Here is a 9,437-nt window from a genome sequence, read left to right as displayed (position 1 = left end):
CTTTTTTAAAGGCAGTGCAGACAAACGGCCACGGGGCCCACGCAATTTAGGAGTGCAGGTCTGGCCCTAAGAAGCAGAGTGATACTGTACACCTAATAATGAAAACACAGTGCTGTGCAAAGGAGTGACTATTGTCCTTCTTACAGAAGAAAAAGATGAACTGTATACAAGGAGTCAGAACTATTTGATTAACTTTGTCAGGCCAGTATTCAGAGTGGCACTGATACATTTCAGAGATTTTTGCATACATGTCCCCTCGGAGGTCATGGGGAATCCAGGATATCTTTCTATGCAAAGACAAGCACTGCTTTGGAATTCTTTACTCTGTGACTAGGATGCTATCCATAAAATCTTAACTGGCTCTCTTTGAAGATAAAACACTTGGCCACTTCCAGAGACCAAAAAATCCCCAACATCTTCGTGAACACGTTAAATTTCTGAATGACAGAGAAATTTCAATGACAGAAAAGCATCACGGTGGGAGAAGGAACCTGAGAAGTCTCAAAAAAAAAAAAAAAAATCACTGGAGCTGCTCAGTTGCAATACCACGAAGTTGCCTCTGTCTTTGCTGCTGCTGGTTTGTCTGCAAGGAAGTCCCGAGAAAGCAGATCTAAAGTGATGCCCTTGAAACATGCAGCTATGACTGTCTGAAAATGATCCAGCGAAATGTCTAGAGAGCTCCTCCTGCCGGCTGCTTTCTTGGCAGTTCGAGCTCTTGCCAGTAGACCCGATTTTCGGTTTGTCTTTTCAGGAACTTGGAAATGAAGAGAGACAAAGCTAATGCCACATCTTTCCTATTTGTCATAGCAATAAATCAGCATGATGCCACAACGTCTCTCGTATCACTGCCCATTCCCTCTCCGAGTTCTCAGACAGACGGAGGTGCCAATTGCCAGGAGCGGGGCAGCGCAGCAGCCGCAGAGGAGCTCGGGGAGCACAGAGCAAAGGCTAGCCCGGCCGGCAGGGACAGGACCTGTGTAAAGGGGCACAGTGCCACAGTGACCACACAAGGAGAGTGGAGCAGGTCTGGTCAGAGTAACCACATTTAGGCAGGAGCCCAATGACCGTCAGACAAGCCCATAGAGATAAGTCAGGTCTGAGGCCAAGCTAGAAAGTCAAGTCAGAAAGTCAGGGTCAGGATCAGCAAGGTCCACAGCCAGGCACAGACACCCACCCCAGATGAGGACCAAGGACAAGGGCAGCTCTGTGCCGTGGCTCCCAAGGGAAGCAGGGAGGCCTCAGCAGGCTTCTCAGCTCTTCAGCACACGGCTCTTTTCACAGCACTCTGATCCCAGGTTACACTCCACCATATCAGGGCAGACCTTGAACACAGGCAGCCAAACCTGTAGGACAGGGGGAAGAGGTTGCAGAGTCAGCTGGTACACCCAGGGCCCTGACAACACGCTGCCCAGCACACTCAGTGAAGAACATAAAAATTATTTGAAGTGCTGACAAAAGAACCTGGCTACAAATATGCCATGGGGTTGGCAGTGCGAAAGATTGACAATCTGCACTTCAGCTGTTTCAGGGCCTGGTCAGGAATGACCTTTGTAGGGTGCTGTATGTGTGCTTTTGTTTTGCCAGTCTGTTGGGAAACACTTCTTTCTAAGCCAGAGTAAATTTAAGACTGCCACTGGTATGTAATGACAAAGCCCCTCCAAGTTTTTCACCTATAACTTAAAACAGAAAAACACAAATGTAAACTAATCCTGGCTTCCCATTAAAAAAAAAAAAATCCATCCACACTACGTACTCCTCTGTGACATTTCAACTGCTCTGTTCTTTGGTCAAGCTATGTTCCAAAAGAAGAAATCAGACAAAACATACTGAAATCTCATTTCCTACCTCCTCACTGGTGACATTTGCCATAGTCCTGCATTGGCTAGACCTCGCAGGTATGTGTGCCAGTCCAAACTCCCAACCCTGCCTGCATGAGGAGGTAAAACATTCTGAGGTTACAAAGCTCAAGCAGCAGGTAAGAACTATCTTCAAAAAAGGAGCTTGTCAAATCAACAGGGGGGAAGACTAACCCTTTGGAAAAGGGTGACCATGATTATCTTATTGAGCTACAACAGGAAAAATCAGACAGACACAGAAGAGAAGGGAAAATGTGAGGTGAGCATCCCAGTTCCCAGATGGGCTGACACTGATACACTGCTTAGATAAAGCTAGTTTGCCCTACAAAGGCTGCGTGGCTACAGCAGAGAGCAATGGTCTACTGGAAAAATAACATCTTTTATTGATAGTGATAAAAAAAAATCCAGCTTATATAAACTATTTTGGAAAAAAGTCACATTTACAATACGGACCTGTAATTTTGCTGAGATGCCAGGGATATATTATGTCTCCTTCTGTATAGAGTACTGAATATATACAGGACTGTTACTAAACGTGGTTCCTCTGCCAAGCAATTGTATTCCCATACTTTATATTTCCAGTGTGAAAACTCTAATGAAACACTTTAAACCAAAGCTGTTTCCTTGGAGCTGCCTCTGACCTTCTTTTCCTCCCCTCTCAGCCGAATCTCCCTGCCAGGATGAATTCAGACCTAATGTCTGCTCCTCCCACCAGGCTTTTGGATATGTGACAATCTCCTAGTCACTGGGAGCTGTGCCTGCTGGTGTCTATTGTCTTGTGTCCAGTTTGGGAGAGGGCTTTTAAGAAAAAGCCCAGAATGAAATTTATGAAGAGTCCAAGAATTTACAGGAATGGCCAACCATGTAGCAAGTTTCTGCACACATCTACCAGCAACTTGTGAGTTCCTGGCAATTAATTCACAAGGCTCCAGCACAGGAACGGTTCAAGGTCCAAGAAGAGGCTTTTGAAAGTTAAAAAAACAAATTGAAATGAGGGACCAATCTCAAAATACTGCAATGCTGTGCATCAGCTAGAGCTGTGGTAGGATACTGCCTACCAACCTGCCATGCAGAGCCTGTTACAGTCCCCAAGAGAGTCCTGACAGGCACAAAAAGGGGATGTATACTGACCAGCGATTTGCTGCTGGCTGTGCTCTGTGGAACACATCTGCTCCACCAGTTTGGTGGCGGGCACAGCATGGACATGCAGTCTGATCACAGCCAAGCAACTACATCATGACACTGAGGTCCCAGAGCAGTGAAAGGAGATAACGCAGGGCCCAAGAAAGGCACTGCTCATAGAGATGCTGAGTAGGGTGCATTGCCCAGGTAAAACAGGAGTGGGTGTGTGGGACAGGGGATATAGACTATCAGCCAGGTGCAGCAAAGTGCAGCTGATGCAAGGCCCTGGATAATCCAACAGTGATGCTCACGGTATGGTGGGGTACTACCAGAAGGAAAGCAAGTTATATGCCTTATTTACAATCAGTTGTAACACATGGGGACATAATATGCTCTTACCCCATGGTAATCTGTGTCTCACTTTGTATGATGTCATCTATACTGCCTGCCCTACATAGTTTAGGTACATGAAAAAATACACACCTTGGTAGAAAGTAAAACTGCTTTCTCTGTTAACATCTCCTGTAATCACACTGCAAACAGGGTGTAAAAACCTTTGCAGATATCTATCCATTTCCCACATTAAATCAGTACATTACTTGACAAATGCTTTCATTTAAAGACCAATTACCTGCTAGGAATTCACAACTAGGCTTGAGCCCTTTGTCTACAAACTCTTAACTTCTCTTCTCTAGCCCCCTGCCCCCGCTTCCATCAGTGTTCTGCAATTTGCCAGCCTCCTTTATGTCTCAGTTATGTCTGCACAATGTGAGGCAGGCAGACCCATGTGCCCACAAACAGAAAAGCTCCTCCAGCTCACAATAACTCAGCAGGCTTCTGTGATTTTCAGAGACTGCATTACTGTGTGCCCATGTCTGCTGTCAAATTACTGTCTGGACACAGGCTCCATGGCTAACCTCAGCCTTACCCCAAACATGAAACTGTCCCCAAGCCCTCAGAAACATTCATCTTCTCTTGCAGCTCTTCTTACACAAAGTGGTGTAAACCTGGCTGATGCTTCTAGGAAATAAAGAGCATGCTTACCCCTCCAAAAGCATATTATGATTTTATGTCCTCTTTCTGCAACCTACTGAGAGTGGCTGTGCTCCATATCATGCATTTAAGACACATCAAAACAGATTTGAAGGGTGGACAGTCCTTCTGAGGTTTCTAAAGGAAAATGGAGATAAAAGCCATAAAAACAATCCTTCACACATAGCAGAAGTTGAAAAATAAAATCTAAACCTAAGTTTCTCTTTAGTGCAAGTTCTGACAGTCCCAGGACTGTTCCAACTTCTAGCTGCTTGTCACAGCTATAACATAACAGCCATGAGTAAAAACCCTGAGCAGTTACTCCAACCTTAGCTGCCTTCCCCTTAAAACCCCTACCCTGCCCTACTCCATCTGAGGCTGTGAAAAGACAATAATAATAGGAAGCTGTTTGTAGAACTCCTACAAGGGAAACAGTTATTTCCACGTCCTGCCTTATTTTAAATGTGTCCATAGGAAAGATGGCATGCACAGATCACACACAAACCTGTAATTGAGGCAAGATTTTCTCAAGTCATAGATGTTATTGACTGTAATTGCTGTTGTCTGTTTCGACCTTCTCCTCGAGGTGTCTCCACCTCCCATTACAATGTCACAGCAAAAGAAGTTCCCTGGTGGTCTGCAAAGAAGCAAAAGAGCAAATGGCAAGACAGAACTGACATTTTTTATATAACATAAAATTAATTCTAAATAAACAATTCAGAGAAAGTAACATTGTTGCGTAAAAAGTAGACAAAGATATTTCATTGACAGTGCTACTAACAGTGTTTTGCTTATTTAAAGTACTCTGTACCCCAAATACTCAAAATATTTTAGAAAAAGGAATACACTACTGTTCTTCAGTGTTTTACAGAAAAAGTGAGGCATAAGGCATTCACAGGGCTTTGCCAAAGTAACTGACAATTTACCACCAGAATGAAGAATAGAATCCAGGCTTTTTAATCCCTGTTACTCGGTTATGTGCATTATTTTAAAGCAGTCCTTGGATTTACTCATTTTAGTGTAAGCTGGGTAAAAAGGAGCACTAAAGCAGAAACAAACATGTGTTCTACATCTTAAAACAAGATTTTCCTTGTGGAACAGCAATAAGGATACCCTGCAGCCTTAGGTTTTCTATGCAGCCATAAAGCCTTCATCCTCTTGACTGTGCTGGTAGCCAGGATAACCCCCAATCCATATTCTATGCCCAGTGCATGCTGCAGGAGGCAAAGATAACAAAGGCTGTGACAGAACTCCATCAGGGAAGTCCTTTTGGGCCCCATTTCCATCAGCTCATAAAAGAAACAGCCTGGACCCACATGCTGGGCTCTGCTAAGGCTACTCCAGGCTGCAGCTCTTCATTTGCAAAAGAAATGACCCATTCATTTCTCTGACCTCTGCAGACACTTCAGACTGCTGACCTCATCTGCCGATGGCCCCCACCACTACTGCGAGCTTCCTCAAACAGGTGCTCCAGGACTAAAACCTCTGCCTTCCCAGGCAAGCTGAGCTAACACAACTTCAAGAATCCTGTACCAGGGCTCCTGGGGGACTCTTTGTGCACAGGTTGGGAATGTTCAGCCCTAAAAGCATTTATTTCCTATCCAGAAAAGCAGAGGCCATATGAAAAGGAGGTACAGATGAGAGGATGTAAATTTAACTGAGTCAACTGAAGTTAAAAATTAGACTTGCTTGTGTGTGCGCGTGCACTTGATGGCACAGATCTCTTCCCTGCAACTACTGACAGCTGCACTTTGCAGCTGCACTTTGTTTTAGTGTGTGGTTGTACAAGCAGGTCCTGCAGTTCCTGTAGAGAACTGAGCGGCTTGTGAGAGGCTGCTCCGTCTCTGCAGTAATGTCCAGACAGGAAAGGTGACGGTGCTACCAGCAGCGGAATCCATGCACTTGCATTGCATTCCAGGAAAAAGACACATCTCCTCAGACAGGCTCATCACCCACATTTACCCTGGCATTCGCAGCCTCATTACCAACAGTATCACAATCCATATTGACTTTTGTTCTTAACAGCCCCATTCCAGAGAGAAGGTTACACTGTTTCACAGCTAAGGTCACAAAGGCATTCGGTGGCTGGACTGGGAATTCAGTGCTAGTTTTAACTCCAAGTTCAGAGTTCTGCCCACTGGATTAATCTCTAGACAGTAACATTTTTCTACTTGGCAGAGAGATGGGAGCCTTCAGGTCTCGAGGAATACTGAGGTCCTCAGATGGAGTCACAGATATACACAGCACAGATTAACATAATTTTTTCATTAGAAGTGGCATAAAAATAAAGCGAACTAGGTCAGTTCTTCCACTGGTCTCCAAAGAACACCCAATTATCAGAATGAACATAACCATCTTTGATAAGTAAGCCAGTTTGGAAGCTGAACTGTTTGTTCCAAGTGCCACATAGACACCAGCTCTTACTACTGGCAGAAGAGGCCTGTGAATCAGAGCCCGAAGTCTGATGCAAGAGAAACTTGGGCATCTCAAGCTGCTTTCCGCAGCAGAGAACAACCCTGTTAGTTTGAGAAAGTCCCCTGCCTGCTTTCTCTCTGAGTAATTAAGAGTGAAATCCTCCTCTCAGTGACCCCAATGCTCTCAGCCTAGGCTGATTTACACATGAAAGGAACCCTCTGAGGGGCTTTCTCCCTTTCACATTCACAACCAGGCAGGACCTATAAATAAAACCTTTCTGAAAACAGGAGCTTTCAAAATGGTCTGTGTATGTGCACAAATGTATATGAGAGAAAGGGAATGGATGTGTGCACTTGAGAATGCGTGTGTGTTTGCATGCATATGTGAAGAGTGGGTGAGAAGAATGTGCATTCATACACCAGCCCGCATGCAAACAAGTGTAGTCAGAAAAACATCTACATGGACTGTGCACAGGTAGTGGGAGCACTTACAGGAGCAACAGGACATGCCCAGGCTGGTTTCCAGCTAGCACGGTTTCAGGGGACGTTCACCCAAGTCAGCCGAGTCACTCTAGAGTTACACATGAAAAAAATGAGAGATTTAGATCCAATTGTGCATACGAGAGTACGCTTGTGATGCAATTTCCCTCTACAAAGCAGTAAAGTACCTGCAGAACAAAACACTAGGGGTTTATGTTGCTTTGGATATAACATGGGACGTAACAGAGAATCAGGTCTCGTGGCATGTGTTCCTATGGCTTTGACAGAACGTGAGATTTCTGAAAGACTGCATCTTCTCAGCTGCCCAGGAGAGAGAATAGTGGTGTATTTTTCAGAGCTGTCATTGTTCGAAAGTAATTTTTAGTTTGTTGGAACACAAAACCCCTCAAAGTTTGAAAAATAAACAATGGAACTGATACCATGAAAATGAAAGATCAGAAAGGTTATGACTGCCTTCACAGTAGCTTACAAACGCAACCATGCCTAGATATGAATCTGTACTTTCCCTCCCCCACTGTCGTGCTCACCCGTGTGTCTATGCAGTCAGGGTATTTCCCCTTCCATGAGGCCTAAGAAGGACCCTATGCAGCTTCCAGGAAACTGGCAGTTAGTGTGACCCTGCCCTAATATAAAACAGGTGACACAGAGCTGAGCCAAGCCAGGACAGACTGCAGGCTTTCATAAAGCAGGTACTGGTCTGTGAGTCTTTGCCCCTGTAAGAGGAGGCTTTTTAAGACCTAGCTACAACGTGATAATTTGAGAACTGCAAACTATTTTACTCCATTACTCCTGACCAGCTGAGCCATTTGCCTACTGAAACTGCGTCGGTGCTCTATGCTAATGCCAGCAGCCGGGCGATATGTGTGCGAGCACCACTGGAGCTGCACCACTGCTGGGTGCCAGGCAGGAGGGGTGCTGCACCCTGCACCGTTCTGACTTCATCACTGCTAATCGCAGCTCTTAGATCTCTCCCCTACCCAATTCTTATGCAAACATTTAGAAGAACCAGGCAGAGAAAGGCACAAAGCAGGAGACATAAGGAGTGCAAAGCCTCACAGAAGTGCACAAAGCGCAAAAATGTTTCTTCTGCCAGTTCAAAAAACTCTTCCCAGCCCCTTGCACTAGGCAGGAGTGCGTGAGCAGGGATGCAGAGCTCCCCTCCTACTGAGCTCGCAGCTAAAGCCCTCCCCCAGTTCCCAGGGTCTTCAAATGAAGATTTGCATAGTACTTCCAGATCATTCCCGAGAGAAGGGACAATGGCTCTCTCAACGCCCTCTTCCCCCCTCCCTCCTTCACTTACAAAGCTGATAAAGCCCTGGTGAAAAGGGGAACAAAGGATTTACAGATGGCAGAATATTGATTTCTGCAGTTCCAGGACTACAGGGAGAAGATGAAGAACCCCCCAGAAACTCTGTGAAGTTTGAGACACAGACGCTATCTCTGCAGCACGGACTTTGCGACAGTATCTGAGGGAGGAAACATTGCTCTTTGAGAGGGATAAGCAGGTCCCTGAAAACTTGAAAATGCACAGATGAGATTACAGTCTGAAATCCCAGCGAGCACATTTGTTGTTCCCAAACCTCCTAAACGGAGAGGCGATTCCAGTGAAAGCAGTTTGCCACCAGGCGGGCCAGTCCGGCATTGCTCTGAGAGCCCTCGGCCCCAGCTGACGGTATCGAAGGCTTTTATAAATTGCATCTCATCAGTGACTCACGCTGTTATCTGTGTCCTCTTCTCTCCGCTAGCCACCACTGCAGCTAGGAAAAAATAAGAAAAAGAAAGGTGAAAGATGAGTCTTTGGAAAGCGGCCTTTGATTCTGAATTACAATGGAATATCCCTGTCTCAAAAGTCACTCACTTTTAGGGCCATTATCTGAAGGCTAAAGCTTCCTGCCTCCACAAGCATTTCTGTGCTTAGCGCATATAAACCCAAGCTCTGTTTTGTGCTACAAACATTCTTTTCCAGCTTAGCAAGTCAACTCCACCTCTACTGAACACCAGTTTACTGCAATTGTTCAAATTTTGGTAAACTGAACAGCGATATGATCCAAAGTATTCAAATCAGGTGCTGCACGTCACTGCTGCAAACCCAACAGGAGACATTCACTGCGCAGCCAAGTCAGATTACAGAGTTCTGGCCTGACCTCCACCTGTCCCAGCACCACACTGAAAACAGCTTTCTCAAAGTAACTGGCTACCAAGCACTTTTTTTTTTTCTTTTTCAGAGCTAATTTTGTAGCATTTCTGCACTCAGAAGGCCCCCAGGATTGCTGGATCTTTTGGGAAAAAAAAAAAATGTATGTGTTGAAACTTCCTCAAAACATTGCCTTTAGGACCAGATTTTTTAAGGTGATAAGCTTTCTAAATCAAGCTATAGGCCCTCAAATAGGTCAGTTTTGGAAAAACTCATGTGAAGTCCTTTCTGCAAGGCAGTAGTGCATAGCAATGGGGGCAGGAAGGGGTTCCCACGGCACAGGTCAATAACCCAGACAGAGCTATTGAGCCAGTGGCA

The sequence above is a fragment of the Strix aluco genome, chromosome 18, assembly GCF_031877795.1.
Source record: "Strix aluco isolate bStrAlu1 chromosome 18, bStrAlu1.hap1, whole genome shotgun sequence".
In the NCBI taxonomy this organism is placed as follows: domain Eukaryota; kingdom Metazoa; phylum Chordata; class Aves; order Strigiformes; family Strigidae; genus Strix; species Strix aluco.
The sequence above is the reverse complement of the archived record's forward strand: the minus strand, read 5'-3'. Positions refer to the sequence as shown.